Raw genomic sequence first — 22,646 nt, 5'->3', positions numbered from 1 at the left:
GGGTTTGGGTTTCCCTTTCCCATCTCCTCCATATCAACACAGCTCTGCTCAGGGCCAGCTGATGGAGCAGCTCAGGTAATCACCTATGGACCTTGTTGTGTTCCCGGAGGCCGAGTGCTGAGCCTTTTCTGGGGCCAAGGGCAAATGTTTAATGTGACCTGGTCCAGCAAAAGAAATCAGCTGTTCACAGTCTCTAACCCAGTGGCAACCTATTGCTGTGAACCTTAAATAACTGCAACCTAAATCTTATCCAGCTTGGTGGAGGCATCTGCCTTCCCTCTGCTTTTAAAATAAGGTGAAACCAGCAATATTCTGGTATCAGGGCTCAGATCTTCAGCCAAGAGGTTTGATGGTTTGCATCAAGCTCAGAAATAAGAGCAGTCCCACCAGACTGAGCATACCCTAGTTTCTTTTTTGGGTGTGGACTTTCTGCTCTAAGTTTAGGGCAAACAAGAGATATGCGCCTAACAGGATTGGACTTTCACTCTCTAATGAGCATTGTGCTGAGAGGCTATTGCTCTGAACTGTGGGACAGGAGAGCGAGAACAGAGTCAATCAAGTGACAAGCAAATTCCTAACAAATAAATGGGAACAAGTCTACGTGGACTGTGTTGTCAACACACTGGAAGGAGATAAGGCTCAGCTCCTGTTACAGAGATTTCATGAGAATTGATAATTTTAAATCCTTGCAATGTCTAGCAGAGGTAATTATATTTCACATCTCAGATGAATAGAAAAGATTCTCCAGTATATTATGGTGTTTCCGACACGGTGAATACAGAGCTGTGCGTTCCCCCGGGACAGGACATGCAGGTCACTGGTAGAGAAAATATTGGATAAGGTTAGAATGACATTCCAATGCTGAAATTTCTCCGACTTTTATTTATTTTTCTAACCAGTTCTGGGCTGGGGAGAAAAAAAAAAAAATTTAAAAAAGTCAGTAATTTAAAACAATGGGCTGTAAATCTTCCAAAATCAAAGCAGCTCAAGTCAGGCTCCTGCCTATGTTTTACTGAGAGCATTCTGCTGCCAGGTTGACTTTACAGCCCTTTAGGAAGTACCTCCGCTGGCCAGCTGGCAGCAGGGCTGAGGTCTCTGTCCTTCCACCAGCTGTGGAGGCTGCGCTGCCGCTTTCAGCAGCAGTGCCATTGCTGCTTTGAGACTTGCTGCCAGCAACAGCAGAGAGCTTGTGCCGGGCCCAGTATTTCTTGCATTTGGTCTTGTACCCACTTCTCAGCAGATGTCTTGGTGCACATACAGTGGGCAAGGCTTCACAGGTGGTACCGGGGGTATCAGTGCAGGGACATTTAATTTATGCACCCAAAACAATAGTGTCAGGACCTTGGGAGAGTCACATAATTGGACAGTTTCCGAGTCTGACGCCTCTTACCCATTTACCGCAAATGACTTCAGCAGCCACCCATTAAATCATTTCAGAAAACGCATGGAAATATTAAGTAACAAAAAAATTCCACCTCATTCAGTCAGATATACATATATAAACATATTTTTGGCTGGAAAAAAGCAAACAACCATGAGTTAAAACGTCATTTGTACCTTTGCGGTCCCGGCAAAAGTCCCCCATCCCTTCTTCGGCTCTCTCGGTTGCAAGTTCACAGAGAACAGGTACAGGGGCCGAAGCTTAATCAGGAAATAAAAAATTAGGTAGAAGGGAAATTCAACAAACAATGCACGATTGTTGTTCTGAGGTTAGATTCATCGCCTAGCCTTGGGACTGCTTCCCAGCACATCGTGCCATTGTGACCTTCAAGATAACCACACGAGAAAGGGCTTTTCAGCACTCTGAATCCTGAAATGACTGACTCTGCTTACTCAGGCAGCATCCTCCTGGGCAAATTACTCACTTTGTCACTCGTTCTGGTTTCTTTGCTTTCTCGTTCTCTCTGCAGCGTGACACTGGAAGGCACCTCTGGGTCAGGCCCTGTCGTATCTTCATCACCATCATGCTGCTCTCTGCTCAAAGGGCACGTTAGTCACTTGGGTACAGAAAGGATTAAGCCCAAAACTCTGCAGGACAGTTTTGTGCATCCTAGTCTGTGTTTGCTCATATAGGGGATTTCTGTAAAGAGGCTTTATTTTCCTGGCTATCCTTAGCAGCTTTTATCATTCACCCTTTCCCAGAAATCCATCTGACCAGAGAAATACCCACAGGCCTTGCCATAATTGCTAATAAATCTGTCTCTTCCACACCTCTGTAAAAGCATGTATCTCTCTGACATGGAGAGGGAAGACCAGGGTTTAGTGGCAGGGGAGTGGGGGTCCACGAGCAGAAATGAGCCTTCTACCTGACATCCCACCCAGCCCATCCTTGACATTGACCCAAAACCACTTCACGATCTCACCTGGGACTCACCAGGACACTGCAGGGAGGCTCCCCCACCGCAGCCTGAAGTAAGCTCCCAGCTGTTGAGCACATCTGGGTTTTGACACGGATGTTGCTCTCATGGCACTGGGAGCCCCAGAGCTTCAGGGCATGGACATCTCCTGCATGCCAGGGACAAAGAAGAAAGCTCCTGTCACCAAGCTCCCTCACCACAGGAGCCCCCATTGCTGCTCCTTGCTCTGGCACATTCAGTGCTCCACTGGCCCATCCCAAAAGCCCTTCTCCTGACACCTCCCTTCCACGTGGCCAGGGTTAAGCCCTGGGATGCTTCCAGCAGGCACCTTCATTCCAGGAAGCAGAGCAATAGTTTCCAACCAACCAACCATGGTGGCTTCATTAAATGATTCTTATCCCTTCAAAAACAGCGGGCCTGAATCTTTTCTTTGGGTTCTTGTTTTCCCTCCTGTCACTGCTTGGCCATGACTGAGCCTCCCACTGGAAGCGTTACAAAAAGGTTGAAAAAGCATTTTTTGAAGATCTATCCCAAAAGTTGTGTTCACACAGGTGCCCCGTGGCAACCTTTTGGCAACATTATGTACAAACCCATAATTAATTTATGCTGCCCTTGAGCCAGCACTGCAGTGAGAGTCCTGCAGCCCTCAATTTTCCTCTCACTCAACTTTTAAGCTCCTAAAGAAATTGTCTGAATTCAGCACTGAGCCCAAGAGAGGCATCCTGTCTCCCAAAACAGCATCTCTGGGAGAATGCGTCCCCTGAAGAGCTCTGCAGACCCCTCTGCACCAGCCCTCCCTGCTCCCCTGCCTACGTAGGGCTGCCTGGAGGAGGCTCCTGCCCCCCACCTGGGCAGGGAGGTGAGCTCAGGCCTCCATGGCAGGGGAAAATACCTAATAGGTATTTCAGCTCCACCCCTAGTCCATGTTATCACCATGGCACTAATATCACATAAAAACCCTATCAGGTCACACCAAACATTAAATCTACTGTGAACCTTGACTTCCCTCAAGCATCTCTCATAGCCAAGACTACAGGGAGGGACCTGCACAAAATCTGTCCATTCAAACTGAGCAGCAGCGACAGAAATCTTGTGTTCTTTTCCCTCTTTTACAGTAATACAGTTTTGCAAGTAGAAAGGGCTGGTCAGGATGATATAGTCAGTTTACCTCCTCAACTACAAGATTTTCCTAATTTTGCTGAGATTTGGAACCACCCCAAGAAACTTGATATACTTTTTTGTTTGGCTCTCGGTGCTCGCTCAGGTTCTCTAATCAACTGCCTGCTTTAACACAAGCCAGACGTGTCTGAATGTTTGCACATGAGATACCTGAAAAGTTGATACAATTACTAATCTCAACTGTGAGATATAAATCACGTATGTGTGCTTTGTTACTTGACAGTGGCAACTCTATTCATCAGCAGATCAGTTATGCTAATAATGCTCATAAATAACTTTCCTGTTTATTATAATTAGATATTAGTGTGAATGTGACTTGACTAACATGCTGATGTACAAGACCATTCATCCTGTATGAACTTGGATAGAGTTCTTAAACCTGACTTTTAAACTTTAGCTGGTATAAATCAGGGATAATTCCCTGATGATAATTCCACCCAAGAAAATTTTTTCATCCATTTTCCTTTATTGTTCTGCATCTGTTGTAAGTTTTGAGGAACTTCATGACTGCATTTCCTTTCCTGTCCATTTTGGCCTTTTCCCCATCCCCAAATACTGCCATATCATGCGGGACCTGCATTAATACCCAGGCACCGCTTGTCTGCCCCCAGGAAACCTGCTGTTTGAAAAGCACAGTTGGTCTAAAATACTATATCTCACTGAGGATCAGGACTGAACTCCTGCTTTCGTCACTGATTTCCTCCCCGAGCATAAACTGGTCGCTCACTTTTGGTACGCCTCGCTTTACACACAGCTGTGAGAAGGAGATGACGTGGTTTTCTCACTTTGGTGATTCACATGTGATGAATCCTTTTGGGGCAGGGACCTCTGCTTGCTGACAGGGCACCATGGACTCATCCAACCCAGCCTGTGACTTACGTGTCTGCGATGGGAAGCACGGTTGCCCGCGCTCCCTCCTGATTCATAGGAACTCTCGCCACCTCCAGCGGGTGAATGGGGTTGCAGAGGACACAACTCACCCCTTGCTCTGCCCTGCACCCTGGAAGGGCTATGGTCCTGCCTTCGACTTCCCCGTTAGTGCTAAGAGTTCAAGGCCATGGAAATGGGAAGGTAATCAATCAGCTCAAAAGAAAGACCCTGTTAATAGCGTAGGGCGGCTAATTGAAGTTGATTGACTTGTGTGCAAACAGCACTGAGAAGACAGCAGGCTGAGTTTTAACTTGAGTCAGCATCACCAAACAAGCTCACGGGAGCTACGATGCCTGCAGTGCCCAGAGCAGAGGGACCAGCACCACGGACCGGGGCACCGGGTGCTCCAAGAAGATCTAGAGACTTGGCAGTGCTTCCAGGTAAAAGGCCTTTTTGTGCTTGGAGTACATCCCAGCAGCTGCACATAACAAAATAAAGAAACTACATATCCTTCTTTCAGATTTTAAAGGTGTCAAATGGTCTGTTTGGAAGTGGTGGTCTCCTCACCCCACTCTCAGCCACATTAGGAAATTAATATCACCAGCACCACTGGGCAGTCTTTGTGCTAAAATTCAAAGATAACCCTCTGGGATGGCTGCATATCTCTGCTCTTAACTGTACCCGTGCAGATACATGTCTGGCAGCATTTACAAAGGTGACTTGCAAAGGTTTGATAGGATCCGCTGGCACCCTATACCAGAAATATACTGCATGACACCTTCACACAGAGCTGACACGCCGTTCTCCCACTGCACCTCTTTCCCACAGCACTTGTCTTTTCCCTGCATTCCCTGCATCCCCCTCTCCCCCATCCTTTCCCAAATAGGCTGATTTTTTGCATACCCAGCTCCTCTGGACAAGTGCTATAGACCTATGCAGAGAAGGGTTTTTTCCCCCCTCTCTCCAGCCTCCTGATGGTGCAGCCTTATCAGCACTGTTTTACAGTAGTCCTGACCTGTATAATACACAAATACACAAATGCGTCAGCAACGCTCAGTGCTCTAACGATAAGACTAATAATAGATGCCTCACAGGCTAAACACACAGGGATGCATTTATCACCCATTTCCTACAGATAAGGACACAAATAAACCTGGCGTGCGCTGGAAGTCCTGCATGCATCAGCCACCACCGTGCTCTCTGCGTTTGAGGAATGACTCCGCACAGCAACTTTTACTTTTTTAAAAGCATCTGTATGACTCACTGAGAGCACCCCTGAGCATTATGTCCAGTGAAGCATCACCGATCCCTGGAGGCACATTTCTTTTCCAATCATCCCTCAGGGCCAAGGCTTGAGGAACACAAATGTTAAAAAGGATGGCTTTGCCCTTGGCATGCTGAAAGACGGTTGCCTCATCTCTGATGCAGGGCTTGCAGCCTGCTTACATGAGAAGATCTGCAACAGACCTCTGCTCCCATAGCATTTGTTTTGCCTTCAGCCCTTTCCCCTGGCTGTGCCCTTAACCCAGGATTTCCGCTAAAGCACAAGAGCTATATGAAACCCAGTTTGTTTGCTTTTCAACTTAATAAATAAGCCCCATTTCCCAGATTGCTGTTTTGATTAGCCCAGTGGAAGCTGCTGTTTGAACAGTAAGGTTCTTATCCAAAAATGTAAAGCTCTTGAATAAGCTATTCCAGAGTGGTGACCTCAGATCCGGAATTTGGTGCTGGATCAGGGATATAAATAGAAATTAGTCTGACAGGCTGCGAAAATAAACCAGTTTGAGGTGCCTGGTTCCAGCTACTGCCTACAGCCCTCACTTTTGGCACCTGGGCAAGCAGCCAGTTGGGAAGAAGGACCCGAACATCACAGCTAACATGACTATCTGCTCTGCCACTTGGCTTTGGTCACTGTAAGCAAACCAGCTATGACAAGGTTACCTGTTTATGAGGAAAAAATGTCTTACCCAGGCCAAAAAGAGGCTTGGAAACTCATCCCCCACATAGCTTGGAACCCACTTTGGGAAGAAAAGGCCCATGCTTACACCAAAATCTGCTCCATTTCTGCTGCAAGCTTCCTTGGTTTCCCAATAACCTAATGAGAGGGACTGGGCACCTCTGGGTGCTAAAACTCCCCGCCTCCCCCAGTCCAGGGATACACAGAGAAAAGGATAGTGGGAGAAAGTAAAATCCAAAAGCTAAAACAAAGCATAAGGAAGAAAATATTATATGAGCATGGAACCAACAGCTACAAGAGACTTGCCGAATTTCATCAGCTTCCCAAAAGGCCTGACTTTCAGCAAGCATTGCTGCTCAGAGGATTTGTTTCCCTTTTCCAAAAGTAGAGTACACAAGGATGATGCCAGCTGGCAACCAGGCAAAAATCTCCATGGGGTTACATCCACTCAGCAGCATCCTCCAAAAAAGCTGTTTTCTGGAACGCATCATAGGAAACCACCATGTCATACATGCTCTGGGCACGTCTCACCATCAGCCGCCAAGCACGTCAGCACCAGCCCTCGCCTGCTTTTCCCTAGAGCTCCCACCCTGCCCCAGGAAGGTGCTTTTGGGTGGGTTTGTATCAACAGCGGTTGGGTGCTCCTGGGTCACCTCCTTCTGCTATGCCAGGATTAAGGTCTGGAGCTGAAAGCAGCTCTGCTCCCTGCAGAAGGCACACAGCATCCATTGCTGGTTTGGTTCTACTCCTTCTGGAACAAATTATTTGCGCTTCCCAAGGACCAGCCCGGCCCTGTTCATTCTTTGAACTGGCATCTCCCAGCCCAGCCATGATTAGCTTTTGGCAAGGGGTTGCACAGAGAAGTAGTTAAAAAAGGGGGTCACTGCCTGAAATGCTTTGTGGGTGGGATATAGTGGGGGAGGCAGCGTGCATGCTTCCACTTCAGAAACAGCAAATGGAGAAGAAGAAATCGTAGTCATGTCCCTGAAATCACTATGGGAAGAATACCAAAGCCCCCAGCTCCCACATGGTCCCAAAACACAGGGAGGGTTTTCAGAGCAACTGGCTCCCAGTCACAAAGAAAGACTGTGATAAAGCCTGGATGGAGCCCAAATTGCCCAAGCCCCAGTAGCCACAGGACTCTCTACTCCCTGACATCAGTGGCTTCAGATCTGCAGAGGGAAACCGCACTGATGAGTTTTCTCTGCCCTTCAAGCATGCTGTAGTAGCTTCTTGCCACAGTAATTTGTAATACAGATTTTCAATACTATCTAGGAGTTAATGCAACCCTGTCTCTAGCGCCAGTGGACGTGATACAGCAGAGCTGCTAGAATGGATTATGCACAGACCCTTTTACCAACAGAAATATGGATGAGTGCAAATTAAAAAAAAAAACAACCAAAACTTTATCTAGCAGCCTATCATAGGAAATTAATTCTAAGGCATCCTCCAGGAAACTACAGTGTTGGCAAAATTCATCAGAAAAACATTTAATCTCCTCGGTACTTTGTCATTTTTGTATCCCATTTCTCAATTTTTTTTTTGTTGGGTTCTCACAAAAGAAGAATAAGAACAATAATAGTGTAAGGTGGCCAAGGGAAAATATGAGCTAGCTGAGATTTTTTCCATGAACAGCTATAGTAATGAGCTTGAACATACAGTGAAAGCAGACGAGACTGTAATAATCCAAAGTCTGGAAGAAGATGATTAATTGCCTTTGTAGGAAATTACTTATTAAGATTTATATCAAGGAGGAAATAACATTTTCCTGGAATCAATGCATCTTTACTAGTATGTTAAAAAAAATAATAATTTTTTGAGACTTCTCTTTTGACAAAACCTATAACAGCCCAAGTCACAACAGCCATTTAACTCCCAGCTGTGCCCTCTTTCCCTCTCCCATCTAAGTCCTGTCCTACCCGTTGCCTCTCACTAGCACCCAGGACCCAGGGAGGGGGTTGCAGGGATGCGCAAGGAGCAGCAGAAGCACCCCAGGGCCTCTGAGACCCTGGTGCTTGGGATCCTGCACAGGCACGGATGAAGACCCGCAGTGGGGTCTGTGCCAAGCGGCAGTGCCAGCCCACATGCCCTGGGAGTGAACTGTTCCTTGCACAACTGCCCCGGGCAAGAGCTGTGGCATGCTGTGGTTTTTTATCCCGTCAGCTTCCTCCAGCCTCTCTCACAGGGGGTGCTTTACCCAAGGAAAATAAAGTGCTGTCCCTGCCCAGAAAAATGCCTTAGCTAATCAGATGTGAAGGAAATGGAGAAATGAAGCCTCTTGCGTAAGAGCGCAGTGAGAGCAGAGCCAGGAGCGGAGATGGCATCTCCTGCCCTACCCTGGGCACCTGACTGTTGTGCCCTTTTATGAAACCACCCACGCAATTTGTCACATCCTCCGTGTTTCGCTTGTCTCATGGTGAAGGAGAAGAGTGAGGATTAAAAAGGAAGGTTGGCTCTGCGGGGGTGCCGCGTGGCTCCACGTGGAAAAGCTGACCACAGTTGGCAGGACAGCCTCAGGTTACCCGCAGAGCACCGGTCCTGTGCTGACTTGTGCATCGCCAGACCGTGCCAGGTGGCAGAGGCCTTTTGGCATTTCTTTACCCTATAAAACGTCATCTCTCTCTTCTAGGGGTAACTCCTGAAAATCTTTTATCCCTGAACTCCCTCTTTCCTCTCCTGGGAAGTTGGTTCTGGGGAAATTATCTTTGACATGGAAATCAGATAGCAGAGGCTGGATGAAAAATTTTGCTTGGGAGGCTGAATGTGCAGGCAGCAAGAGGAGTTATCCTGTGGTGATAAGGCACAGAGCTGAGACAGACCAAGTGCACCCTAGCCTCAAACAGGACAGCACAGGCACATCTCGCAGCACAGACCTCAGTCTTTTCACTCATCTTGCCTCAATTAACTCTAGTGGTGAGATTTCTACTGTATTAGACAGTTCGCTGGATTGGACCTATGGATACAGCATCTGCTGTTCAGCATGCGAATTTCTGCTTGATTTCTTCTCATTACCCCTCAATAGTTAGTTATGAATTCATTTTTCCTAGGAACACTTTACTCAGGGACACTGCGGGCAGATTCCAGGATCAGGCAGAAAGTCTTGGGTGGGCATCATCGACTGCTGTTACCTGCAAAGGAACTTTTCCTGCTGTGAACCGGGGAGAGCAAGAGCAGACTCGAGCTGGCCCACGCACCAGCAGTTTTGACTCAGCAGCTGCTCCTCAGTCATCTGGAGCACTAGCGCTGTGTTCCCTGTATTGGCGACCAAGCATGACCAACGCATGCCTTGGGGTCTCGCTTAATCCCGATTTCCTGCCCTGGCTCAGATAAGCAGAGCATGACTCTTCCTCAGCCCAACTTTTCTCACATAGCAACAAGAGGCCCTGTTTTCTCGGACATTGGGGTCAATCTCACACCACAAATCTTCGGCTGAGACAAGCATCATGAGTTATTTTGACCACCCCTTTTGCAAGGCCCACCGTCACCTCCATGTACAGCATTGCGCTCTTAGCATTTACAAAGAGGCGAGTGACTGCATGCAGCACGGAGCAGGCAAGCATCAGGTCTCATCTCTGTGGCCACACTTGGCACCATTTCTGCTTATCCAGGGTCTCCCTGAAATCTTTGCAAAGCCCCCAAGTTGTGATATTTTTAAGCAAATTTTCAGCACTTCCCAATTCCTGTCAGGCAGAACATCTGACAAGAATCAGCTTTCCTGCAGTCAGCCTTTTGGTTTCAGGCACCGCGGGATCCCCAGTGATGGGGATGACAGGGCTGAGGGCATTCCTGTGCCCTGGGTCCCCTCCATGGTGCCACATGCTGAACGTGCCTGTGGGTGGCATCAGCTTCTGCCCCACGGCTTTGCTCATGGACCCACCTCCTACTGCCACGTCCCTGTGCAAAAAGGGATGTTGATTTAGCCAACCTAATTTAGGAAGTGGTTTAATCAACTTAACCTCTCCGTGCTGAGGCTAATGGGTCACTTGAAAGCAGCTTGCCTTAGAGGGGTTAGTCAGACCTTTGGGATTTTCAAAGCCTCACAACTGACAACATGAGTGCCGCTGGAAGTCTGTTAGGTGGTTCTGAAAATTCCACTCCCTATCCGCTCTGAGATTTCAGTATTGCAGAAGCTTTGGCTGGCTGGGCTCTTTGCAAAGACATCAATTTTACCCTCTAACAGGCACAGAAAACTTGATTTCAGCCCCACTTACAGTGCTGTAAATCCAGGCTAACCATATTAAAGTCAAGGGAGCTCACGCTGGCAACTTAAAACTACTATAAGTAAAAGTCACATCAACTCTATGCAGTCAACAGCCTGGCCTACAGCCACCCTGGGCAGATTTGTAAAGCAGCCCAGAGAAATTTTTCTATAAATGTTCCATTAATGTTAACACCTAAATCCCTGACCTACTCTAAAAACCTCACCCCCGTCTAAGTTAGTAACAACCATTCTTATTTAATTTGCTCCCAAAGCTGACAGACCACACCATCAGTGGTTGTAAGCTGATGTAGTTCCCTTGAAGCCAACCACATTTATTACTATCACTAGCAGTAGCACAGTTAGTACCCTGGCTAAGGACCAAGTTTTTGCACCATCCCCTTTCAAGGTACTGAACAAAATCTGATCAGAAAATACCAAAGACCTCAGTGCTACCACTTCTCCCTCAATTCTTCATCTAAACTTCACCTAGTAGAAAATTCCCCATGAGTATGAATTTTGGTGGGTTATTTTCTCCTTCAACAAATTACTTTTGAGGCTTTCTAGTATTCTCCCACCACAAGAAAAATTTTTAAGTAAAACTTAGGCTGATGCATCAGTCCCTGTGTTATGCCCAACACACCAGGTTTATTGGGCAATATTCACCAAACTATGTGTCTTATTAATAGAAAGAGTGACCTTTTTTTTCTGAGCTAAAAGCAATAACTGAGTCAACAGCCAAGCACAGCCCTGGTCCATCCTGCACTTAAATTCTTTGGCACTGATTTCCCTGTGGCGCCTTGTGATGGTGGAGGGACCCCGGGGGCCTCAGAGATGCCGGGGCAGGGTGAAGCAGGGCTCAGCAAGGCACAGTTCACCCCCCACAGCTTAAACCTTCCCTGGTCACTGACTAACCACGTCCCAAACCTGACTAATACCCAAAGCAATGGTTTCGCTCAGGTGAGAAGGAGGAATTAAATACCATTTCATGTAAATAATAACTGGCTATTTATACATAACAGCCCAACCCAGAGGGAATTTCTTGCCTTGGCAAGAATGCCCCGGCTATTCCTATTTGCAGGCCAGACAATCCTCAACTCCTGTCTCACCTGCCCTGTGCCCTGACCACCAGACCTCATGGCCCCCTGGCATAAAAATAACCCAGGAGCTTCAAATGCTCAAAGGAAGAGTGCAGCCACTCATTACTGCTATCACCAATGGCTCCTGATGCAGCTTTCTCATTGTTTCAGCCTGAAAAAAAAAAAATTGTAGTCCAACCACGTAACAACATGCAGCGTCATCAGGCAAGACACTTCCCTTTCCACCCTTCTGCTGTAGTGTCTCTTTTATTACTGGAAGCTCTGCTGTGCGTTATGAGCCACGGTTCATCATTGGAAATGAATCTGGCGTCACAAAAAAAAACAAAAGTCAGAATACTTAGTCATGAGCCAAACGTCCTTTGCTCATTTGGCTGCCCTACAGCATTCTAGCGTGATTTAACTGCAGATGCAATTCCTTCCTAATAAAAAACTGCATCACATGAGACTTGTTACAAACATAGCGGTAATATCCAAAGATTGTGGATAAACACTTTCTGCTTGAATATTTAAGGATCCCAATACTACTTTTGGCTTCAGGCAAAAATAGTTCATCTCTTGAAGTCAGGAGCTCTCATTCTTGGTGATAGGGGAAACCGGATGCTGGCAGGGAAGGAGGAAGAGCGTCTGCATCACGCTCTGCCATGGTGTGCTCCAGGCTGACAGAGGGACAGCCGGCTCCCTCGCTCTCCCGCGTCCCACTAAATCCAGCCTGGGGACTGGTGCTTACTGGTGTGGTTGCACTGATGCTGATGCCGAGTGAAAAACACAACCACAGCTTTTTAGACAGAAGGCAAAATTATGCTTCTAAATTGTTTCAGATCATGTCAACAGTCAGTTTTATTTTTAGTTCATAACGTGAACTGAATGAAAGCCTGAAACTGGAAAGTAATCAAAGAGAAGCAGAAGAGTGGGCCTCTCGTAAGAGAAAAATAAAGGTAAAATAGCAAACTCTCCCCATGCAGAAAAACAGAAAGTGTTATGAAGAACCAGCATATCTGCAACAAGAAGTCTTTCAGAAAATCAGAATGAGCAATACAACACCTAGAAATGAGGATATATGGGTAAATACTGTGTAAGAGAGTGACACAAATATTTAGTGATAAACTCAAGTGCTGAGATGCAAACTGAGATGTAGAAAAGAAGGGTTAGGAGGAACACCAAAAAAACGTTTTCTGCATTCATCAGAACTAAGAGGAGAAGACAAGGAAACACCGAGAGCCACAGGGAAAGCTACAGTATTAGATACCCTTCTTGTTTCAGTCTTCAGAGAAAACAGAAAGCTTAATTCTCAACAGCTGCCTAGCAATGAGGCAGGAATACAGCACAAAATAAAGGCTGTATACATTAGAAAAATACATCAAATTTTTGGTAGTATTGAATACTCTGGTATTTAATGGGTGAAAGACTCCGAAGCACTAACAGCCATCCCAAAAAGTCCTTGAAGACAGTGGTGACCTGGGGGCCAGAGGAAGGGGAGAGATGAGCCGGTCGCCCAGAAAGGCAGAGAAAAGAGGAGAGTGGATGGTCAGGAAGATGCAATGCCAAAAGGCTGAACAGTCTCTACATGAGCCCTCAGAGGTCACCACAACAGCAAGAGACAACCAAATAGCATTTCTCAAGAGAAAACTGTGTCCCATAACAGCCTTTCTGACAGGTATCTGGCTGTGTGGATAAGAAGGAAGCAGATATATAAGTTTCAGCAGGGCTTTGAGTACTGTTTTACACATATGCCTTGTTTGTATGTTTTTAAGGTTGCCCTACATGACAGCTGGCTGCTGAAGAAGAGGCACACAAGTCCTTGCAGCTCTGACCTGCATGTTCACTCATTTATGTGCATCCAGAGAAGAGGCAGGGGACAGTGATCCTTATCTTGTGCTTCGTGGGCAAATCATCTCAAAATACTGTTCCTTCAGAGGTTGCTAGAAACACCCAGCCAAGAATGACAACCGCAGCAAGGCCAGGCCAGGTGATGGCTCCCATGCCATTAAAGTGATTAGCAAACAGCAGGAGATGAAATACACCCCAAGGGATCTCCTCCATTGGCTCTGCTGCTGGTATTTGCTCAGAGGATGAGCCAAGCCAGGCTGGCATTGCTGCCACCCATTTGCCCTTGCTCCATGGGAGACAAGCAAACCCACTGTCTGTCCCTGGGGCTCTTACAGCCCCTCCACCCTCCTGAAACCCTCCCTGTGATGGCCAGGCACTTTCCATGTCACAGTTATCAATTTCTGAGTTGTGTTGGTGTCTCTCTTCCCTCTCAGCAAGGATGTCGCCTTGCCAAGGGCTGGGGAAGACCCAGGTAAACAATTTTGGAGGTGTTTTGACATGGAAGTCTTGCAGTCACCTTCATCTCTCATCAGACTTGCAAATGCCAGGACCAATTATTCAGAAATATGCTTTTTGCAATGACTGCATCCAGGCTGGAGAGGAAAAGCTGGGCTGGGCCAGTGGCACAGGACCATCAACAGAAATGAGCACCATGCCACAGCAAAGAGGTCACCAATGTGACAAGAGCCAATCCCACCTGAGGAACGTTTGATTCAACAGGAATTCCCCATCACCGATGCCAAGAACAAAGCATTCGGAAAAACACAGTGCCAACTTTGGCTCCAGAAAAAGCTTTTCTCTGTCTTGTTATCAATAGTCACAAATAATTGTCATCGCAAGAGTCTCACCAGCTCATGAGCACCAAGACCCCTCTGACCCTGCATGCTGGACCTCTGCAGGAAAGCCTTGTTTGGACTTCCTGACGTTTTGCTTATGCCTTGACTCCTGATGCCAATGAGGTTTTAAAACACAGAGCATCAGTCTGCCTGTGGTTGTTTCTCAGTGCTTAAATAAACAGCAGCAGCAGCACCATGTTTACAGAAGCACATTTTAACCTCCTTGCTGCCCCGCAGCCCACTGAGCTGCTCCAGAGCAGCAGCCACAATGCTTGGCTGACTTGCAGTGACCTGGCCCCCTGTGTGTTAAATGTCACCCTTCCTTTCTTCTGAACTGGACCAGACCCCTAAACCCATCTTGCCCAGCTTATTTCCTCCTAAGCAAGCAGGTATTCAAAGAAAGGTGCAACTATGGAGCTAAGCTGAAGCACTGGGAGAAGGGCACGTGTAGCAATGCTGAGGGTAAAATCCACTAACAACATGGGGAAAATAGTGGGCATTTAGCTGTGGCCACATCGCTCCTTGTAACAGCTCTAGTTTCATTCACACTAAAGGTATCTTCAGGTCTATCTACAGAACCCACATGTCACGGAGGTGGCTACAGCGGAGATGCTCTGAAATGGAGTCAGACTGATGGCTGTAATGAGGGACCTCATTAACTCCACAAGTCAATGATGTTCTGCGGTCATGGGCAATAACAGAGGTTTTAATGGATGATACGTTGTCTGCAGTCCATGGATTAATTTGAGGACTAATTTTTTCAGAGGCACATGCATTTCTTGAGAAGGAGAATCAAGAGGCTGAGGAGTCTCATCTTCAGAAAAGCTCAGGCCTCACATCAGCAGTTAACTGCCCTGCTTTCCCCATGATCCGGGAAGCACTGGGTGCTGTGCTTTACAGAAAACATGGCCTTGAGTAGCCTGATATAAACTGCAAAGTGCTGAGCACTTATGAGCATAATTTGCTACTTACAAGAGGACTGAGCTGTTCTGAAAGCCCAGACCAGATTATGGGTTTCAAATACTTGAAAATCTGTCCCTGAGCTCTTAATCCATTTTACGGACTCATCATGAACAGAGATGAACCATTCTTTGAAGGAAAATTTGGCAAAAGCAGTCTTTCTCCACTGTATCAGTAGAAACCATATTCAGAGCTCAGGCCAACAAATCTAGACTGGGGAGTAATTAAAACCTGTAACAGCCTCTCTCTACGACTGAGGGAAGCGGTCATACCAGGGCAGCAGCCAGAGTTAATTGCACAGGAACAGGACCAACACCAAAATTCACTTCTCAGGGTGCTCTCTAGGTCACGCACTTGGATGGGAGCTGAACGCTCCTTGGCTCCAGTCGAGCTAAGCCTGCTTGTGCCAAAGAGCTGTCTTCTGTAGCCCTACAGAAAAAAACAGGTTGTGCCTTGATACCATCACTGCATATGAACATCTTTTCCCTCTGCAGAACACGGCACAGGGAGAGGAAGGAGCTCAGTTCTCCTCTCCCAGCAGCACTACATCCATATAGTGCTATTGAGGTTAATAGAGGAGTTCTCCCCCTATTTATACTTAGTGGGAAGAAAAACAGTCCTGAATGTGGCTACTCTTTTTTTAAAAAGTCTCGTCTAACAATAGCTCTCTTTCAATAGCTTATTTACTGCCCATCTGTGACTCCAAAGTAAAATCTGTTCAGCTGTTGATCTAGAAGACTTCCCCTTCACAGCTAATCCTCAATGATCCCTGCTGTTCTCTGGCAGCCAGGCTGAATTCTCTCTCGATTGCCCACATCAATAAATCATACATTATCTATGCTTGAATTTGGTTAAGATTCAGGCTAATGATGCATGAGATAGAAGAGGACTCAGCTGATGGAGTCTTAGTTGTGCTGCTCAGTAAAACTGGTTGAAGTAGAAAAAAAAAGCTAAGATGGATTTTTGCCATTAAAAATCAACTTGTCTGATTTAGCACACGGATAGGAGCAGATGTACTGATTAAAATCATGATGCATTTGTGGAGTCTCACACATCAGCAAGGGAAATATGAAGGGGCAGAAGGGCCTGAGAAGTATTCGCTGCAAATAGACACAAAGAGCACCATAGCAGAGCACCTGTACAAATGCATGGGCTTCTCGCTGGGAGCAAGCAGAGAGCTGAGATGTTCTCCTAGCCCAGGAGACCTCAGGCAGCACCAGATGTGCAGAGGCAACGCACCACAGGACAACCTCTCCTCCAAGACCTCTTGCCACCCGCCTTTTCTCTTTAGCTTAGCACCATCTAGAGGGATGCATCTGCAAACCCGAGGCGTCAGCTCTACAGTGCACATTTGGCACAGGATAACACCCATCTTAAACACGTTGGGTTTGGATTTGGGAGAAACCAAACAATTGAAAGCAAAGCCCCAAAAGAGCAGTTTACTCCTCCAGCCACCCTCACAATTTGTTAAAGCACATGGCTGTGCTGTAATCATTCCCCTTGTCCTGGTGAGCTCCTCTGTGAAATGGAAAGATAGGTCCTCCAGAGACGGTTGGGGGGGGTTTAGCTGGGAGAGACCTGGAGGGGGATAGTCAGGGTTTGGGTTTTTTTTTTCTTGAATATTTTTTTGTTTTAAACACTTAGAGATCTTGCATCACATACTTCTGCAGGCTTCAATGACATCTGATGATGTGATGGAAAGTCCTCTGTGGTTTAGAGCAGAGGTCGTTCTTCATGTCTGTTCAAGCCTTTGCCTTTCACTAACACCGCACAGCAGCACGACCCGACACCAGCTGAACTAAAGGTTTCTATGCTGCATTTTGCAGTTTTCAGCCCAGTGCATCAGAGCTTACTCAAATCTCCTGACATGAAACACCAGAACAAGACCAAGGGCGCGGTGCGGTGACATTAGCTCCTCTCTATCTCACACACTGATCTTGCACTTTCTTCTGCAGCAGTCCCGTCTGCTGACTTGCAGTGACGTGAGATGCAATACCTGCACTCCATCAACCACATCTCTGGCCACCCTTATGTAATCCCAAGGCAAGGCCATCGAAACCAAAGTCCAACCTGCCTGAATCAGTGAGTCCTTGGTCTGGAGATAGGAAGCATGTTGCCTTGGTCAAAGGGCAAAGAAGAAGCTTTCAGAATTCACCTGACTTTAAGATTAAGGACAAAGTACCAAGCATGAACAACAGCAAAGTTCTGCAAAGAATGCTCAAAACCTGCATTTCTTTAGTAACTGGCTGCAGTGACCCCAAGGCCACAAATCAAGCAGTGCTCTGGAGGTGGTACGTGGGAAGGACCCTGGAGAAAACAAGGCCAATGCTACTGCCTACATCTTGTCTGCTAGGGATGTCACCCTTACCCTCCCCTGCATACAACAGGACATGGTGTAAGAGGGTTTGAAGGTCTGGCTGGGGGAGAGAAGGACATTCACATCCCTGCAGTGTTCAGACAGCAGCAGAAAAGGAGAGGAAACGTCCCTTTCTTCGCCCCTGCTGCATACAAGCAAAGTGCACACTGCAGTGCTCCTCTCCAGCTCAGCTTAGAGATGGCAGCACAAGGTTTACCTCCCCACATCTCTAACCCTGGTCCTCCACCAGCCACGAAGCACCAACAGCAGCTCCTCCAGCCAAGGCCAAGCTGCCTTTCCAGCATAGTCAGCTCAAATGTCAGTGCTGCTGCCCGAAGCCGACGCTCAGAGCATTTTCTCCATTCCAGGAGCTGCAGGGATCTCATGCCCGGCACTGCGCAGCCCTGCCCAGAGGCAGTGCTGGGCTGAGCCTGCCTCCCTGTGCGTGACCAGGCGTTACTGGAGCAACATCCCCACGGGAGGGAAGGAAGGAGGAAGCCAGGCTGTAAAGAAATAAAACCACTGCAGAGCTGACTGCGAGAGGAGAGAGAGGAAGAGACAGGCTGGCTGGAAAGGACAGCTTTGCTGAGCCCAGGAGAAAATGGTTTGAGTAATTATCAATGGTAAGGAAACCTCTTGTCTGAGGCAAGAAAGCTTAGAGGGATTTCTGCATGGTAAATACTCTGCATATTTTACGGCCTTGGCTTGCCGGGGGAGAAAGGCTGGTGCTGGAATTGTTTGAAACACAGCCAGGACACCAGACAGAGGAACTGCCTTTTACCCTGTTAAATCCAGTCCCCTCCATTCCCTCTGTTACTTTTGGCCATAACCTACCACAGGCCCCACGCAACCCCAGCGGATCCTCCTCTGCCAGGATCCCCAGCTCGCACAGTCGTCCAGCTCTGGGCTCTCTGGGGAGGGTTTTTCGGGGTAGCTGGTGTTTCTCATTGCTGCAGTGAGCAGACAGGTCTCCCCTTTCCCGCCAGCCTGCCGCTATGTGGCCAGGAAGATGGGGAGCCTGTGCAGCCGGGAGCACCAGGAGCCACCACCCTGCCCAGCGCAGGCAGCACCGCGCAGCCACCACCAAAGTAAGTCTGCAGCTCGATGGGGATGGGGACATCCACACACCTCAGCCCCGACCACGCTGGGGATGGAGGGGCCAGGGCTTGCCTGGGCTCACAGGCTGCGGCGGGGGGGGGGGGGCCAGGCACCTCTTGTTGCTGCCCACTGTCTGGGGCAACCTGCTGCTCTGCCCATAGGGTAATGCACTGGGTCCCCATCCTGCCCTGCCTGTGCTCCAGCGACCATAGCCTTCCTCAGAGCCAGGCACTTTGTCCAAGGAAGAATTGTAACAGGCAGAAGTTGCAAAAGTTTACTTTCTTTCCTGCTTTATCTTCCCTCACTGGGTTTTGCCTTTAAATGTCATGGCTGCATCCCAGCCCCTGACAGAGAGGATGAGCAAATAGCAGCCTTTGGAAGGGAGGACAGACTTACTCTGGGGGTAGTCAGAGGGGTGAGTGGATGTAACCTGCTGAAGCACCACTTCCCCAGAGCTACATCTCCCTAGGGCAATCTTTGTTATTTCAGGCACCCTGCTAAATACCAAAATGCATCACCACGCACCCCAGCTGGCAGTGAGAGATTTCTGTCCTTGCTGCCAATCTTCCCCAGCCCTTCCCTGGCCCATTTCAAACACACAAATCGCTATGACTTTGCAGAGCACTCACACGATGTCCCTGAGAGCAGCTGCTCCTCCCAGCCGCCCCATATTCAGCCCAGTGGGTGCAGGTACAGCAAGGACCTTCCTGGCTCCTTGCCCCTGCCACAGCCATGGGGGCTGCTCCCAGCAAGGAGGGCTCACTGGGGAGCTGCTCCTGCATTGCTCAGCCATGCTGCTCAAGCATTAAAGCTCGCTGTCAAAGTGAAATAATTTTGAACAGCAAATGAAGGAATCTCAGCATGGAAAGATCTGCCTCACCAATACCAGTTTCACTGGTTCAGCTGAGTCACTCCTGGTTGCTCTTGTGCAAACATGCCCAGAGCTGCACCCAGGCACGAGCACATTCCTGGGCAGCTGCCACGGTGGTCAGGTCGTGCCCCGTGGTCTCTTACCTCTGCCAGGAGCTTAGGGCTGTCACAGGAGACTCACAGGGAAGACGCAGGGCTGAGCCATCCCCTCCCCGCTGCTCCCACATGCTGCGTGTGCGGGGAGGAAAGGGAACTGTGTGCCTAGGGCGTCCTATAAAATCTCCAGAATATCACCTTTCCCTAAAATAACAGCTGGATCCTTAATGGGGGGACGAGGGGAGGGAAAGGGGTTGTCTCCCTTCATTAATGCCTTAATTAAGTGCATGTGAAGGAAAAACAGAGTGTTAGTCATCTGGCCTGCAATGGCAGCCAGGACTTTGCAGAGGCCCCAAACGGGAAGAGCAGCGCAGGCACTTGGGTATATTAGCAAGAGGAATCAAACTCTTCCTTTGAGCGAAGAAGTTGAGCTCCTTATCTGCAGTTAATTGCTGGGTGTTTAATTGCAATCAGGGGAGCTGCCCCAGTTGGCACTGGCAGAGGGTCTGGCCCGGTGCCTTTCTGGCAGGTCGGGCACACCGGCCCCTCGGCTGCTGGGGATGCAGGGGGCTGCAGCAGTGCAAAGGGCAGTCGTGGTCTCCACCTCTCTCTAGCACGGAGCAGCCCACAGCTCTGAGTTTTGGGGTACCCCAGGGAAAGCTGGCCCAGGACAGGGAGCGAGGTGCGTACAGCTCAGCAGAGGACAGATCTGGCTGGGAAAAGTGGATGATCTGGAGGCACCAGTGGTGTCCAGGTCACAGTTTGGAAACTACAGAGCTTTATCTCCTCCTTGCAGCAAGGTGGGCTCTGCTGGAGAGCTCTCTGTGTTGTAAACCTGGCCTGACACCCTCACGCTTACCTCATGTTGCTTATGGTTCCCATCAGAAGGTTTTCCAAGCACCTTGCCAGTTCACACCCCAGCCTTGCCCCTCAACAGTAATCTTTCCCCTTGGCTAAACCTGAATCCCTCTTTTCTCTGATGCTTGTGCATTTGCAGATGTAAAGGCAGATGTATCAGCAGCTCCCCAAGCAGGAACCTCGCTTCCCAGGAACAGCAGCCCCATCCAAGACCAGCCCTGCAGGTCCTGAGGGTAAAAGCCCTCGTGGTCCTCCCCTGAAGGGAGCTCCCACGAGCTTGCTTCCCACCAGTTTCCCCAGGGAATCCGCTTGCTGGGAATCCTGCAACTCAGGGATTGGAAAATATCAGCAAATCCCTCCTGTATCTGCTCTCAACACAGAAGCATAACGATAGAAAAATGTCCTGATCAGTCTCTCATTACCAGAATTTTCTAGCTGGCAGAAAAAAAAAAGGTTGTCAATGTGTGTCAGATGCTCCTGGCACCTTCGGGCCGTGGAATGCCAGGGGAAGAGCATGAGCCATTGCATCCTAGCAGCAAATCGGATTTTTGTACTGTGAAACCAAATTGTGTTCCAAATGACATTGGTATACATTCAGAAAATTTCCATGAAGGTAAAATCAGCTCCTGAGCTAGAGTAAGGAGTCTTAGAGCTTAGGTCTGTGGAAATCCCATGATGTTTTTGTACAACCCCTTTCCCCATGCCCAGTAAGCTGGTGAAGCTGTCCTTACTGGGCAGCCAGCACCCCGGCATGATGCACAGCACCCACAGAGCAGAGAGGCTGCAGGGACCACGGTGAGATCCCCCCTCCAGCAAATCCCACACCGTCACAGAGAGCAATGACAGCAGAATCGCAAACTCCGCACATGCGGGGAGGAAACTGCCCGACCCCTTCCTGTGACAGCCCAAGCTGAACCAGAAATAAAGATGGATGAAAAGAGGCTGGTTGGGAATGTGGCGGTTTTTCTCCTGGAAGAGTTTTGCTGTCATTATGGTGTTTGAACACTGATGCTTTAGATCATATGTTGGCAGCACCAGGGCTCGCTGCTGAGGCTTGCTTTGCTGCTCTTGTAGGAAGTGATGGCCCTTGTCTCACCATTGCTTGCGAGAGAAACAACAGGGGAGGGGACAGAGTCATCCCACACCCTGGGCAGAGCTGGCGCTTAGCTCCCAGCTCTCCAGGGCTCAGCCTCTTGCTGCCACCCTGAGCAATGGTTTGGCCTTTGGTACCAAAGACTTTTCTGGTACAATACCGCATGAGAGGGAGATGCTTGGTGGAAGGATGGGATGTGCACAAACTAGTGACCTTAGTTTTAAAACCCTCCTGGCTTTGCGCAGGGCCACTGTCCTGTGCAGGGCTTTGTTCAGGTGGGAGAAGCCCAAGCCCGGCCTGGGGGAATGAGGGGCCCTGCGGGAGATGGGGAAGGAGGGACGGAGGGCAGGCTGGGAAGGGCAGAACAGACACGAATCTCCCATGCACGCTCAGCCACAGCAAGGCTGGAAGACACAGACCTTAGGACTCTTTATTCTGACCATTGCCACTTCCTAGGACAGCTATCACCACCAAACCATGTGGTTAGGTGGTCAGGTAAACGTCAGTGCATGCAGTCACCTGAATTTAATGGAAATGGTTGGCTCTGGGGACAGAGGACACCAGCAGGTCTCCATTCATGGGCACCACCTGAGCACACAACCTCTTGTAGGCGTACAGCACTTCATTTCCCATTCCCTCATGGACTCCACGGAAATGCAGAGGTCTCCTGCTCACCACTGGCTCCTCTTACATGCTGCGTGCAAACCCAATGGGGAGGAAAGGAAAAACAAAAGAAATAAACCTGTCCCAAAATGGACCAGAAAAGGGAGTCTAAGGAGAGCTGTGCTCCAGGATGCCCTACACAGTGCACAGCGCCTTCTTTAAGGCCTCATCCCATGGATCATCAAGATGTCCATCACCCCCCTCCCAGGCGAGACAGCAGAAGCGACAGGTACTGAGCACGGTCCCGAGCTGGTTCTTAAATGGAAAGTTTGCTAAGTCATTGGCTGAGACATTGTCCCCGTCTGTCACAGGACAAGGCTCACTGTCA

General features: G+C 48.6%; 2 long non-coding RNA genes across 2 annotated transcripts; one reads left to right on the top strand and one right to left on the bottom strand.

Moving 5' to 3' along the window:
• On the bottom strand, positions 1 to 19,901 carry LOC148056211 (uncharacterized). The gene is made up of 5 exons (XR_015703675.1): positions 19,753 to 19,901; positions 2,364 to 2,505; positions 1,866 to 1,974; positions 1,558 to 1,641; positions 1 to 817 (listed from the first exon to the last, which is right to left on the bottom strand). It is a non-coding gene; the product is annotated as an uncharacterized LOC148056211 (long non-coding RNA).
• On the top strand, positions 18,075 to 21,503 carry LOC148056210 (uncharacterized). The gene is made up of 3 exons (XR_015703674.1): positions 18,075 to 18,263; positions 18,627 to 18,728; positions 20,702 to 21,503. It is a non-coding gene; the product is annotated as an uncharacterized LOC148056210 (long non-coding RNA).
• Positions 21,504 to 22,646: the final 1,143 nt, after the last annotated feature.

The sequence above is a fragment of the Nipponia nippon genome, unplaced genomic scaffold, assembly GCF_047370975.1.
Source record: "Nipponia nippon isolate SJK-2023a ecotype South Korea unplaced genomic scaffold, ASM4737097v1 scaffold_16, whole genome shotgun sequence".
Lineage (NCBI taxonomy): Eukaryota > Metazoa > Chordata > Aves > Pelecaniformes > Threskiornithidae > Nipponia > Nipponia nippon.
This window is presented reverse-complemented; position numbering and strand designations above follow the sequence as displayed.